The 14097-nt window shown below is 36.9% G+C and overlaps 1 non-coding gene across 1 annotated transcript; it reads left to right on the top strand.

The window, feature by feature from the left end:
• The first annotated feature begins 5251 nt into the window (after window positions 1-5251).
• LOC132514198 (U6 spliceosomal RNA) lies at window positions 5252-5354 on the top strand. Its single transcript, XR_009538685.1, has one exon. It is a non-coding gene; the product is annotated as a U6 spliceosomal RNA (small nuclear RNA).
• The last annotated feature ends 8743 nt before the right edge of the window (window positions 5355-14097 follow it).

The following is a 14097-nucleotide window of genomic DNA, read 5'->3' as shown; positions in this document are numbered from 1 at the left end:
CCACAGTCAACTTGATGTACCTGCATCTGTGGAATACCTGAATAGACAACGAATCATCCCAAATTGAGGAGGTGGACTTTGGGAGCAACGATATATATATATATTTTTTCCCTTTTTCTCTTTGTGAGTGTGTATGTGTATGCTTCTGTGTGTGATTCTGTCTGTATAGCTTTGCCTTTACCATTTGTCCTACGGTTCTGTCTTTTTTTTTTTCTTAGTATAATCTTCAGCACTTATTATCATTTGTGCATTTGTTTTTTGGTTTGGTGTTCTTCTTTTTTAATTACATAAAAATTTTTTAAAATAATTTTTGTTTTAATAACTGCTTTATTTTAAATTATTTTATCTCTTTCTCTCTTTCTTTCTCCCTTTCATTCTGAGCCATGTGAATGACAGGCTCTTGGTGTTCCAGTGAGGCATCAGGGCTGTGCCTCTTAGGTGGGAGAGCCGAGTTCAGTACACTGGTCCACCAGAGACCTCCCAGCTCCACGTAATAGCAAACTGCGAAAATCTCCCAGAGATCACCATCTTAACGCTAAGACCCAGCTCCACTCAACGACCAGCAAGCTACAGTGATGGACACCCTATGCCAAACAACTAGCAAGACAGGAACACAACCCCACCCATTAGCAGAGGGGCTGCCTAAAATCATAATAAGTCCACAGACACCCCAAAACACACCAGCAGACGTGGACCTGCCCACCAAAAAGACAAGATCCAGCCTCATCCACCACAACACAGGCACTAGTCCCCTCCACCAGGGATCCTACAGAACCCACTGAACGAACCTTAGCCACTGGGAGCAGACAGGAAAAACAACGGGAATTGCGAACATGCAGGCTGCGAAAAGGAGACCCCAAACACAGTAAGTTAAGCAAAATGAGAAGACAGAGAAACACACAGCAGATGAAGGAGAAAGGTAAACACCCACCAGACCTAACAAATGAAGAGGAAATAGGCAGTCTACCTGAAAAAGAATTCAGAATAATGATAGTAAAGATGATCCAAAATCTTGGAAATAGAATGGAGAAAATATAATAAACGTTTAACAAGGACCTAGAAGAACTAAAGAGCAAAAAAACAATCATGAACAACACAATAAATGAACTTAAAAATTCTCTACAAAGGATCAATAGTAGAATAACAGATGCAGAAGAACGGATAAGTGACCTGGAAGATAAAATAGTGGAAATAACTACTGCGGAGGAGAACAAAGAAAAAATAATGGAGGAGAGTCTCAGAGACCTCTGGGACAATATTAAATGCACCAACATTCTAATTATAGGGGTCCCAGAAGAAGAGAAAAAGAAAAGGACAGAGAAAATATTTGAAGAGATTATAGTTGAAAACTACCCTAATATGGGAAAGGAAATTGTTAATCAAGTCCAGGAAGTGCAGAGAGTCCCATACAGGATAAATCCAAGGATAAACACGCCAAGACACATATTGATCAAACTATCAAAAATTAAATACACAGAAAAAATATTAAAAGCAGCAAAGGAAAAACAACAAATAACATACCAGGGAATCCCCATGAGGTTAACAGCTGATCTTTCAGCAGAAACTCTGCAAGCCAGAAGGGAGTGGCAGGACATATTTAAAGTGATGAAAGGAAAAAACCTACAACCAAAATTACTCTACCCAGCAAGGATCTCATTCAGATTTGACAGAGAAATTAAAACCTTTACAGACAAGCAAAAGCTAAGAGAATTCAGCACAGCCGAACCAGCTTTACAACAAATGCTAAAGGAACCTCTCTAGGCAGGAAACAGAAGAGAAGGAAAAGACCTACAATAACAAATGCAAAGCAACTAAGAAAATGGTGATAGGAACATACATATTGATAATTACCTTAAATGTAAATGGATTAAATGTTCCAACCAAAAGACATACACTGGCTGAATGGATACAAAGACAAGACCCATATATATGCTGTCTACAAAAGATCCACTTCAGACCTAGGGACACATACAGACTGAAAGTGAGGGGATGGAAAAAGATATTCCATGCAAATGGAAATCAAAAGAAAGATGGAGTAGGGATTCTCATATCAAACAAAATAGACTTTAAAATAAAGACTATTACAAGAGACAAAGAAGGACACTACATAATGATCATGGGATCAATCCAAGAAGAAGATATAACAACTGTAAATATTTATGCACCCAACAGAGGAGCACCTCAACACATAAGGCAAATACCAACAGCCATAAAAGGGGAAATAGACAGTAACACAATCATAGTAGGGGACTTTAACACCCCACTTTCACCAATGGACAGATTATCCAAAAATGAAAATAAGGGAAACACAAGCTTTAAATGATACATTAAGTTACACATACCCCACATTCCAGCACCCAGCCCCCCTTCCACACCAGAAGACACCCTTCTCAGGCTGGGGCATGCAGGGTTGGGGCATGGACTGTCTGTATAGGTCTCACTCTGTCCTGCCACAGACCAGTTGCTGCACTCTCCTCTGAGTTCCTGAAACTCCGTCTCTGTCCCAGATGATCTCCCTGCCAGTGACTTGGCTTCCCTGAGTGTGGGAACCTCTCCTTCAGATCCCTCCACAGGGATGCATGTCCCATCCTGTTTCCTCTTTTCCTTTCTTTCATCCTACCCTGTTGCATGGGGATTTTTCTTGTCCTTTTAGGTGTTCGAGGTCCTCTGCTAGTGTTCAGCAGGTGTTCTGTGAGAATTGTTCAATTTTTAGATGTAGTCCTATGTACTTGTGTGGAGAGGCCAACTCCAAGTCTTTCTATTCTGCCATCTTGACCCCCCCCCAAAAAAAATAATCTACTCTTAAAAATTTATGAAGTAGAACTAGTTGCAAATAATAACTCTGATTGTTGAAGAAATGTTCTCCCAGAGGATAGGCCTAAGGAAAAACATATTTATTCAATTGTGCTAAAAGTATTTATTAAACACTGTATATTATACACAGTGACAGACAAAAGACAAACGGAAAAGAATACATGCCACAGAGGAGGCCACTATTCAAGAGTGAAACAACTTCCCGTGGGAGTGATCAAGATGGCAGAGTAGTAGGACAGGGAGCTCCCCTACTCCCACAAATACATCAGACATACATCTACACGTGGAATGATTCTCACAGAATATCTATTGAATGCTGGCAGACGATCTCAGACTTCTGAAAGGGCAAGAAAATCTCCACATAACCGGGTAGGAAAAAAGAAGAAAAAAAAAAAGAAAGAAAGAAAGGAACTGGGCCAGGACCTGCACTCCTGAGAGGAAACTGTGAAAGAAGAAACGTTTCTGCACCCTGGGAATCTCCCTCACCAGTAGGGAGATCAGTCGGATCGGAGGGGAAGCTTCAGAGCCTCAGAGGAGAGCGCAGCAACTGGATTGTGGCAGGCACAATGAAGACAGACCTGCACAGATGGTCGGTACTGCCACCCTACATTCCCCAGCATGAGATGCATGTCCACCAGTGCGGGTAGGGGGGCTGGGTGCTGAAGCTTGGGCTTCAGCAGTAAGATGCAGGGAGAGTACTGGGGCTGGCTGTCTGGTGTGGCCACAACCTAAGGTGTACACAGAGGAAGCCTGGGCCTGCCACAGCAGCAAGATGCCACTGTTGGGGGGAGGTGTGTGAGGGCAGGGGTGGGAGCCACCATAGCAGCCTCTTTCCCTACATGTGCCCTCTCAGGCAGCAGGACGCCACCTCCATGAGCTCTGGGAGAGGGTGTCAACCACCACCATCACAGGCTCTGGGGGCATGTGTGAGCCTCTGCTGCTGCTGAGAGCTCTGGGAGTAGGCACCAGCCACTGCATTGGCACACCTTCTATCAGGGAGATGATAATGGCTAGCACATGCTGAGGAAACAGGCAACAGGCATCCATACTAATAACAGGCTTTACACCAAAAATATTCAGCCACACAGCCTACACAGGGATACTCCCACATATAAATAGCCGTCCAAGACCACAGTTAAGAGAAATATAAGTAAAATGAAGAAGCAGAGGAACCACTCCCCGTTAAAAGACCAAGAGAATTCCCGTGAAAGAACAAACAATGAAACAGACCTCTTCTTCAGTCTAACAGACAATAAAAACGCTGAAGGAATTTAAAAAAAAGCCATCAGCAAAAATGCAGATTACTATAAAAAGGAACTAGAATCTATAAAGAGAAGCCAAGAAAAATTAGAAAACTCATTTGCTGAGATGAAAGCTGAGCTAAAGGCAATGAATAGCAGAATGAATAATGCAGAAGAATGAATAACTGATCTGGAAGATATCAATAGAAGAGCAGATAGAAAGCCAAATGAATAAAAAAATGAAAGCAATATAAAAGAGACCTATGTGATAATATAAAGTGTGCAAATCTACGCATAATAGGGATTCCAGAAGGAGAGAATCAAAAATGTATTTGAAGAAATTATGACTGAAAACTTTTCAAACCTAAAGAAGGAAACAGATATTCAGGTACAAGAAGCATAGACAGTGTCAAAAATGATGAACCCAAACAGACCTACACCAAAACCTTTTATAATTAAAATGGTAAAAGTTAAAGATAAAAAGGGGATTTAAAGGCAGCAAGAAAAAAACAAATAGTTAATTACAAGGGAACCCCCATAAGGCTATAAGCTGATTTCTCTATAGAAACGTTGCAGGCAAGAAGGGAGTGGCAAGATACATTCAAAGTTCTAAAAGGGAAAAATCTGCAACCTAGGATACTCTAACCAGCAAGATATCAGTTAGAATAGATGGAGGGAAAGAATTTCTCAGACAAGCAAAACTGGAAAGAATACAGCAATACTAAACCTGTCCTAAATGAAATACTAACAGGTCTTCTCTAAATAGAAAAGAAGCAAGAATTTATAGGATGGAGAAAATCACAATTGGAAAGTAAATCACTTAAATAAGCCAGATTAAAAGAAAAAGTCAAAATATTTTTGTGAAAACGATGATAACCACATGAACAGCAAAAGAATAAAAATGAAGATGTAGAAGAGGAGGATATCAAAATCATAAAACTGTGGGAGAGGAGAGTAAGAAAATGTAGATTCCTGTTTTTTTTCTTTTTTGGAATGTGATATGACTATCAGTCTAAAGCAAGTAGATATGGGAAGGGGATAACATACTTGAAAAACAGGGTAAGCACAAATCAAAAAACATATAATACATTAAAAACACAAAAGTAAGAGAACACAAGCATAAAATAAAAGCAAACAAACCACAGAAAAGAAAAACAAAAAGAAAAAGAGAGGAACAAACAAACACAGAACCATGCTTGCTTTGGCAGCACATATACTAAAATTGGAATGATACAGAGAAGATTAGCATGGCTCTTGCACAAGGATGACATGCAAATTCGTGAAGGATTCCACATTTTTAATCAAAGAGGAAATCAAAAAATGCCTAGAAACAAATGACAACAAAAACATGATGATGCAAAACCTATGGGATGTAGCAAAAGCAGTTCCAAGAGGGAAGTTTACAGCAATACAATCCTACCTCAAGAAACAAGAAAAATCTCAAATAAAAAACCTAACCTTACACCTAAAGTAACTAGAGAAAGAACAAACAAAAAACAGTTAGTAGAAGGAAAGAAATCATAAAGATTAGAGCAGAAATAAATGAAATAGAAATGAAGAAAACAATAGCAAAGATCAATGAAACTAAAATCTGGTTCTTTGAGAAGATAAATAAAATGGATAAACTTTTAGCCAGATTCATCAAGAAAAAAAGGGAGAGGACTCAAATCAATAAAATTAGAATGAAAAAGGAAAAGTTACAACTGACACAGCAGAAATACAAAGGATCATAAGAGACTACTACAAGCAACTATATGCCAATAAAATGGACAAGCTGGAAGAAATGGACAAATTCTTAGAAAAGTACAACCTTCTAAGACTGAACCAGGAAGAAACAGAAAATATGAACAGACCAATTCACAAGAAATGAACTTGAAACCATGATTAAAAATCTTCCAACAAACAAAACTCCAGGACCAGATACCTTCACTGGGGAATTCTATCAAACATTTAGAAAAGAGCTAATACCTATGCTTCTTAAACTCTTCCAAAAAATTTCAGAGGGAGGAATACCCCCAAGCTCATTCTATGAGGCCACCATCACCCTGATACCAAAACCGGACAAAGATGTCCCCAAAAGAGAAAATTACAGGCCAGTAGCACTGATGAATATAGATGCAAAAATCCTCAACAAAATACTAGCAAACAGAATCCAACAGCACATTAAAAGGGTCATGCACCATAATCAAGTGGGGTTTATCCCAGGGATGCAAGGATTCTTCAGTACACACAAATTAATCAATGTGATACACCACATTAACAAATTGAAGAATAAAAAATCACAGATCATCTCAATAGGTAAGTTGAATTCTTTATTATTCTTAAAGTTATGAGCCATTAAATGTTGTCCAGGCTCATGGGTCAAATCGGAGATGGCCAGGACCTAAAGATCAGGTAGGCCATCAGAGATTACATTAACTCTAAAATGGTCCCAAGTATTATGAAACAAATTCAAGGAGGTGACCAAAATGTCAGGGGGACCTGGAAGCGGCAACAGTGGATAAAAAACAAAAGCAAAACTAAGGAGTGTAAAATAATAAAAGCAACAATTAATGTACAAGAGGGGAAATTAGAGTATATTAATAATGAGATATTTCTTATTTTTTTCTTTTCAAAACAGTAAAATTGAAACCAAAGAAATAAAATCCTAACATCAATGGACCTTGAGGGTATGATGCTAAGTGAAACAAGTCACATGGAGAAAGACAAACACAATATGGTTTCACTCATATGTGGAATATAAAAAACAAACAAAAAATGAAATAAATGCACAAACCAAACAAAAATAAACATGTAGATATAGAGAACAGAGTAGTGGTTACCAGAGGGGAAGGGGTGGGGTGAGGGCTAAATGGGTAAAGGGGAACAACTGTACGGTGATGGATGGAAATGAAGTTTTTGGTGGTGAGCACACTGCAGGGTATATAGAAGTAGAAATATAATGTTGTATATATATGAAACTTACATAATGTTATAAACCAACGTTACCTCAATAAATGGCCTAAATGGGAAAAGAGTCAAAAAAAAAAAAAAGAGTGGATATGTGTTTAACTGATTCACTTTGCTGTACATCAGAAACTAACACAACATTGTAAATCAACTGTACTCCAATAAAAATTAAAAAAAATAAAATTATATCAACTTGAAAAAAAATGGAGAAAATCTAAATATTAAAGAAAATGACTGTGAAATCAAGTGAAAGAGACATGGCATTTTTTAAAGAATAAGTTAATGAGATGTGCAAATATATGCACAGGAAAATGCAAATGGGCAAAAAAAGAGGAAACCTGAATAAACCAATGTCCTAGAACATTTTTTTTAATATGACAAAATTACTCTAAAATGCATTTGACAAACTTTTAAAAATATGGGTGTTTTCAAAGTTTCAAAAGAACAGATTCTTTTAATTCATTTTACCTATTTATTTTTTCAATGTTTCATTTTTAATCATATTAAAAAAATTTAAGGCAGTATATACATGACATATGAGCTCCACTCTTAGTCTTCAAGGCTCCCTGCCCCTCACAGTGATCCCATTGATCTCTTTTATTTTACTTAATAGATGCTCAATAAGGGTTTTTTAAAATTTGCTATATTGGAGAAAGATTTCCAAAGTGTTATATAAACCTATCATAACACAATAAAATTTTGTAATGATCACTTTTAAAAATAGTAAATTTCATAACAATCTCAAATTATAAATGCCAAAATTCTAAAGTAAGCCCCAGTGAAATAAATATTGCAGTAAATTGAAAGAAATACTACAATATAGACTAGTACAAACTGAGATGTTAAAATATTAGTATTATATAATATAATCCTTCATTTCATTAGATCAAGGAAATAGACAAAAATATGGTCATTAATATTCTGAATAGGCATTTGATGAAAAACAACACATTTTCCTCATTTAGAAAATGTCTAGGAATAATAAAGAATAAAAATAGTAAACTACGAATAAAAGGGTTTTTAATAGATTTAAACAGTACTTAATGTAGTGCAAATAAAAGATAAAAGGATATCTCTAATTGCCTTTAGAATTTATTATGTTCTATATATTCTCACCATATTCAATAACATTAGGTGTTTAGTTCAAGATAGTGGACTGAGCATATACTTTCTCCAAAATCCTTTGTAATAATGATGAGGTATGAGGAATTAATAAATTGGTAACAGCACTATAGCACGAGGAATAGTATTATCAGCAGACTAGAAATTGTGAGGCATTTCTCAAAAATATATTAATCAGAAAACATCAGATTGTAAAAGAAACAAGTGTAAAAAATGATGTATCGATATATACACACACATACATATATACCTAGCATTTTACACTAAAGACAGGCATAGTCAATTTTTTAAAATGATGACAGTGAAAATGGCAAATTATGGAAACCCAAAAGTTTATCCTTCCACAAAAGTAATAAATAAATTGACAAAACTGTCAAACTCTTTTGGAACTGTAGACTCTAATCCAAACCTTATAGCAACCAGGGAAACAATCAAGAAAAGATAGCTGAATCTTAGTAAAAGAACTTCATGGTATTTTGACTTATCCTGGTAACCATCCCCACCTTCTCAGTATAGCAGTGGCCTTGATGACAATAGCTGTGATTACCAGTACAGGTATGTTATACCAAAGAGAGCAAAATGGACCTTATTCTAAAAGAAAAATGTGGTTGTTAGTTTGGACTCATTTTGTGGGTCCCTGAAGGGTTGTATCAAAGGACTTGTCTTTATTTAGCCTAACTTGGAACTTTCTAAAGGCTAAGGCAGCTACCAAGGCGGAGGGGACACCTGTGGAAAACATTTAAAAGCAAATGTATTAGCTGCTACTTCTTGAGTTAACACCAGTTGGGGCAAAAAATACTCTAACCAAAATGTTGAGAGAGAAGGCTAGGGAATGAGATGCTTTGGGAAATAAGGACTTTGAAAAGGTTCCACATATTCCTGGAAATCTACAAGGTCATGTGTATGCCAGGGCTGGGTACATGCTCATAAAAGATGTGAGAGGGTTCTAAGTTCCTACTTATCACTAAACTTCAGGGTTTGTGCAAATAGGAATTGAAGTTTAAGGCAGAATTGTAAACTCCTTGCTGAGCACTGAAGGTATGCCCCAACGCTCACGCAGAGCCAAGTTGCAAAGATTGGTAGATTTACTGGGTTCCAGACATTTAGAAAATCTCTGTTCAGTAACTAGCTCACCACTAAATTAATGGAAAAGGGACTTCAGTAATAACATAAAACAAATATAGAATTGATGAAATTTGTTCATAAAAATCACAAAACAAAACAAAAAACGACTATAACAAGCATCAACAATAAACCCTGGGAAGGGAGGAAAATGTGATTTGCAGAGTTGCCACATTATGATAGTCAAAATATCCAGTTTCTAACCAAAGTGCAAGTACAAATACTGCATGATTCCAGTTACATGAGGTATCTGAAGTAGTGAAATTCATAGAAAAAGAAAGTAGAATGATGTTTGCCAGGGTCTGAGGGGAGGGGAAGGAGGGAAGTTGTTGTTTACTGGGTATACAGTTTCAGATTTGCAAGATGAAAATTTTCTGGAGATGTTTCACAACAACGTGAAAATACATAATGCTACTGAACTGTACACTTACAAATGGTTGCGATGGTAAATCTTATGTTATGTGCTTTTTACTACAATAAAAATATCTAACCTTTATTAAGGAGCTACAAAAAGAGGAGCAACTAAACAAAGCAAGCAGAAGGACAGAAACAAAAAGGATTAGAGTGTAGCTAAATCAAATAAAAAATAAAAAAACAATAATCAACAAAACCAAAGGATAGTTCTTTGAAAAGATCACCAATATTGACAAGCCATTAGATAAAGTGATGAAGAAAAATAGAGAAGTGTTAAATTACTAAAATTAGGAATGAAAGTAGGGACATTACTATTGACATTAAGAAATAAAAGGGATTACAAGATAACACTATGAATATTTGTATGTCGATATAGACAACCTAGATAAAAAGGACAAATTCCTTTAAACATGCAAACTACCAAAACTGACTCAAAAATAAATAGAAAATCTGAATAGACCTGTAAAAAGTATAGAGATTAAATAAGTAACAAAAAAATCCCAATACATAAAAGCCCAAGCCAAGATGGCTACACTTACAATTTCTACCAAACAGTTAAAGAATAATAAATGCTAATTCTTTACAAAACCTTCCAGGAATCAAAAAGAGGAATGAACACTTGCCAACTCATTCTATGAGGCTATAATTACCCTGATACCAAAACTACACACAAATACCAAAAGAAAGTACAACAAAAGACTAATCTCTTATAAATATAGATGCAAAAATCATCAACAATACACCAACAAGCCAAACCTAGCAATACATAAAAGAATTAAGCACCATGACCAGTAGAATTTATTCCAAGAATACAGGTTGATTTAATATATGAAAATCAATTAATGTAATACACCATATAAATGAATACAGGCAAAAACCACATAATCATCTCAATAGAAACAGAAAAAGCATTTGACAAAAATTCAACACTCCTTCATGATAAAAAATCATTTAAACTAGAATTAAAAAGAAACTTCTTCAACATGACACACAGCATCTATGAAAAACCCACAGTTAACATCACTGTGATAAAACAATTAAATATTTTCCCTCCAAGATCCAAAATAAGACGTGGATGTCTGTTCTTGCCACTTAACTTCAACAATATACTAGAAGTTCTAGCCATAAAAAATATGTGAGAAATGAAATAATACACAGCCAGACTAAAAGAAAGGAATAAAACCACCTCTATTCACAGATGCAATGATCTTATATATAGAAAATCCTAAAAATCCATACAAAAATTAGTAGAGTTAATAAACAAGTTCAGCAAATTTGAAAGACGCAGAATCCACATATAAATATCAGTTGTATTTCTGTAGAAGAGCAGTGAATAATCCAAAAATAAAATTAAGGAAATAAATCCATTTATAATAGCATTGAAAATAATAAAATAGTTAGGAATACTTTTTTTTTTTTTTTGCGTTACGCGGGCCCCTCACTGTTGTGGCCTCTCCCGTTGTGGAGCACAGGCTCCGGGCGCGCAGGCTCAGCGGCCATGGCTCACGGGCCTAGCCACTGCGTGGCATGTGGGATCCTCCCGGACCGGGGCACGAACCCGTGTCCCCTGCATCGGCAGGCAGACTCCCAACCACTGCGCCACCAGGGAAGCCCCACTTAGGAATACTTTTAAACTAGGAGTTAGTTGTTAGGAGCTCAGCTGAGCTGGAAAGAGCTCATCTGTCTGGTGTCAGAGTAGCGGAATAAAGCAATAAGCTAAAATGGAAGTAACAGTGAAATCTTTAATCACATACTGTGATGGCATAAACAAAAAGTCTAACCTAAGAAAACACTGACTTTCCCCTGATTCATTCTCTCCCATGGAATGGCACACTCATCAAGGCTCAGGTGGCCAGCAAAGACATGGGTGTGATCCCATTCTCAAGGGAGTATGGAACAAAAGGCTCCTGCAGTTTTATGAAACCAGAGACCATGGGAAGAGAGAGACGGATGGCTAGGGGTAAAATAATTCTGAGTACCGAATTAGAATAAGGAAGAGTGTCTTTAAGGTTTTCCACTTCTTCCCTGATAAGGAGGTTTTGACAGGGTTACTTACATGAAGAAACCTTAGCCAGTGTCCTGAGATAAAGACACACCTAGGAATGAGGGCACTTGCCAGGGAATGCAAATACGTAAAGAAGAGTATGACAGGCCAGATGGACTTGAGTCCTTGACTGCAATTTCCCTCAGAGACTGGAATTCATTGGCTGTGCATGAAGTCTGGTGTGGGAAGGGCAGCATTCCACCCGTGAGACCTGCCGGGTAAAACCTATGTAATTGCTATGGTTGGATATGAAAAATCACACAGAGGCTTTTGGGCAGGAGCCAGACTCCTCAGAATGTTGAAGACATATACTTAAAACAATAAAATATCGTTGAAATAAACCAAAGAAGATAAATAAATAGAAAGTCACTCTATGTTCATGGGGGTGGAAGAATTAATATTATTATTTTATTTTATTTTATTTTTTTGCGGTACACGGGCCTCTCACTGTTGTGGCCTCTCCCGTTGCGGAGCACAGGCTCCGGACGCACAGGCTCAGCGGCCATGGCTCACGGGCCCAGCCGCTCCGCGGCATGTGGGATCCTCCCGGACCGGGGCACGAACCCGTGTCCCCTGCACCGGCAGGTGGACTCTCAACCACTGCACCACCAGGGAAGCCCCAGAATTAATATTATTAATACAGCACTACTACTCAACAAAACCATCTATAGATTCAATGGAATCCCTGTCAAAATGCCAAGTCCATATTTTTTTTTTAAATGAGAACCAGATGCTAAAATTCACATGGGAATTTTCCAGAAAGTGTGTGGGAGAACCAACATTAAAACCTCTGTTTTTGACCCCCAATTTAGCTTTTCCCCAATAACATACACTGCTTCATGAATGTGCCAAATAATATAATGTAAAAATAATTTTAAAATCAGTAGCACTACCATTTTTTTCGGACTTCTCATGTGGTTATCTCATACTAAATAGAATAAAAATAATACGTTTCATGTCAGTGAGCTAAACAAACACTAGTGTTCATGATATCAAGTTTCCTAATATCTGGCTTATGGTAGGATTTCACTTTCCCTGGCCCTTGAAGTTATAAAGCCATATGACTCACTGTGGCTAATCAAATGTAAACAGACATGGCAGGAATCACTATTAAGCTGATGCTCAACTCTCCAGCCCAACTCTTCCTGTACTGCAGCATATGTGAAAGCATACGTTGATGGGGTGTCTCCATGAAAATAGGTCCTGAATAACTACAATGAGCAAAAGCCTTTGGCAATGCACACTGGACCTGTATTATGAATGAAAAATAAACTTTTGTGGTTTTAAGTACTGAGATTTTGAGATCATTTTTTACTGTAGCAAATTATAACTTACCCTTACTAGTTGAGATTTATATAAAATTCAAATGGATTCTTGCAATTGTATTTATCTACACACACACACACACACAAACGGATGTGTGTGTATCAAAAGTAGGCATTATTCCTATTAATTATCTACAAAATCTAACATAAAAGCATAGTTAGAAAATCTAATTCTTATAAAACATTTCAATCTGATTTCTTCTACAAAGTCTACTCTTTTTGTCATGCATAATTCCATAAGAGCTTGTATTAAAAAGAAGCCTTGACAAGCTTTGACCCACATGACATTATGAGATACTTCCTTGAATAGGACAATAAACCTATTAATTACCCTTTAAAAAATAATTTCAAGTCATATCCTTAATACATTTTGCACTCTATTCCCAAGATTTAGTAACAATTACACAGTGAAGAAGGGTATCAGATGACATTCTATCCTTATGACAGATGGTTTGATTACGGTATTCAAAAACATAAAAGTACAGTGAAGTCAACACCTTGAGCTGCATGGCACTTCCAGGCAGCAGACACTAATTGGAGAAAATGTCTGTATGGGTTTAAAGTCGATTGCTATTCAATTTCTCTCCAAAATATTTGACAGGTCCCCCACTGACAAATTATTTTGAAATCTACATGTAGGAGAACTATCCTAATATATCCTACTTGAGTTTTGAAGAGGGAGAGAATCTTATTAAGATCAAATTTTTATCCATGTGCAAATTAAATAGTCTGCCTGAAATATACAAGTATTTCTTTGGGTGATTTATTAAGGAAATATATTGAAATTTTTCTTGGGAGCTGGGAGCACAGAAAGAGGAATCAGTTTTTCTGCTCAAGTAACTGTATGACATCAAAGTATCTAGATAAGAGTGAAAAATTCAGTAAATCACCCCTGATGGCCTTCAGCCAACAAAAATGATGTTTAGTGTGCATTTTCATTTCTCAGTAAGACTGTAAAATTTAATTGGTGCAGTCACTATGGAAAACAGTATGGAGGCTCCTCAAAAAAAGCTGAGAACAGAACTACCATATGATCCAGCAGTCCCACTTCTGGGTATTTATCCAA

Source organism: Lagenorhynchus albirostris, chromosome X (assembly GCF_949774975.1).
Source record: "Lagenorhynchus albirostris chromosome X, mLagAlb1.1, whole genome shotgun sequence".
In the NCBI taxonomy this organism is placed as follows: domain Eukaryota; kingdom Metazoa; phylum Chordata; class Mammalia; order Artiodactyla; family Delphinidae; genus Lagenorhynchus; species Lagenorhynchus albirostris.
Note: the sequence above shows the minus strand (reverse complement) of the source record. Positions and strands in the feature narration are given on the sequence as shown.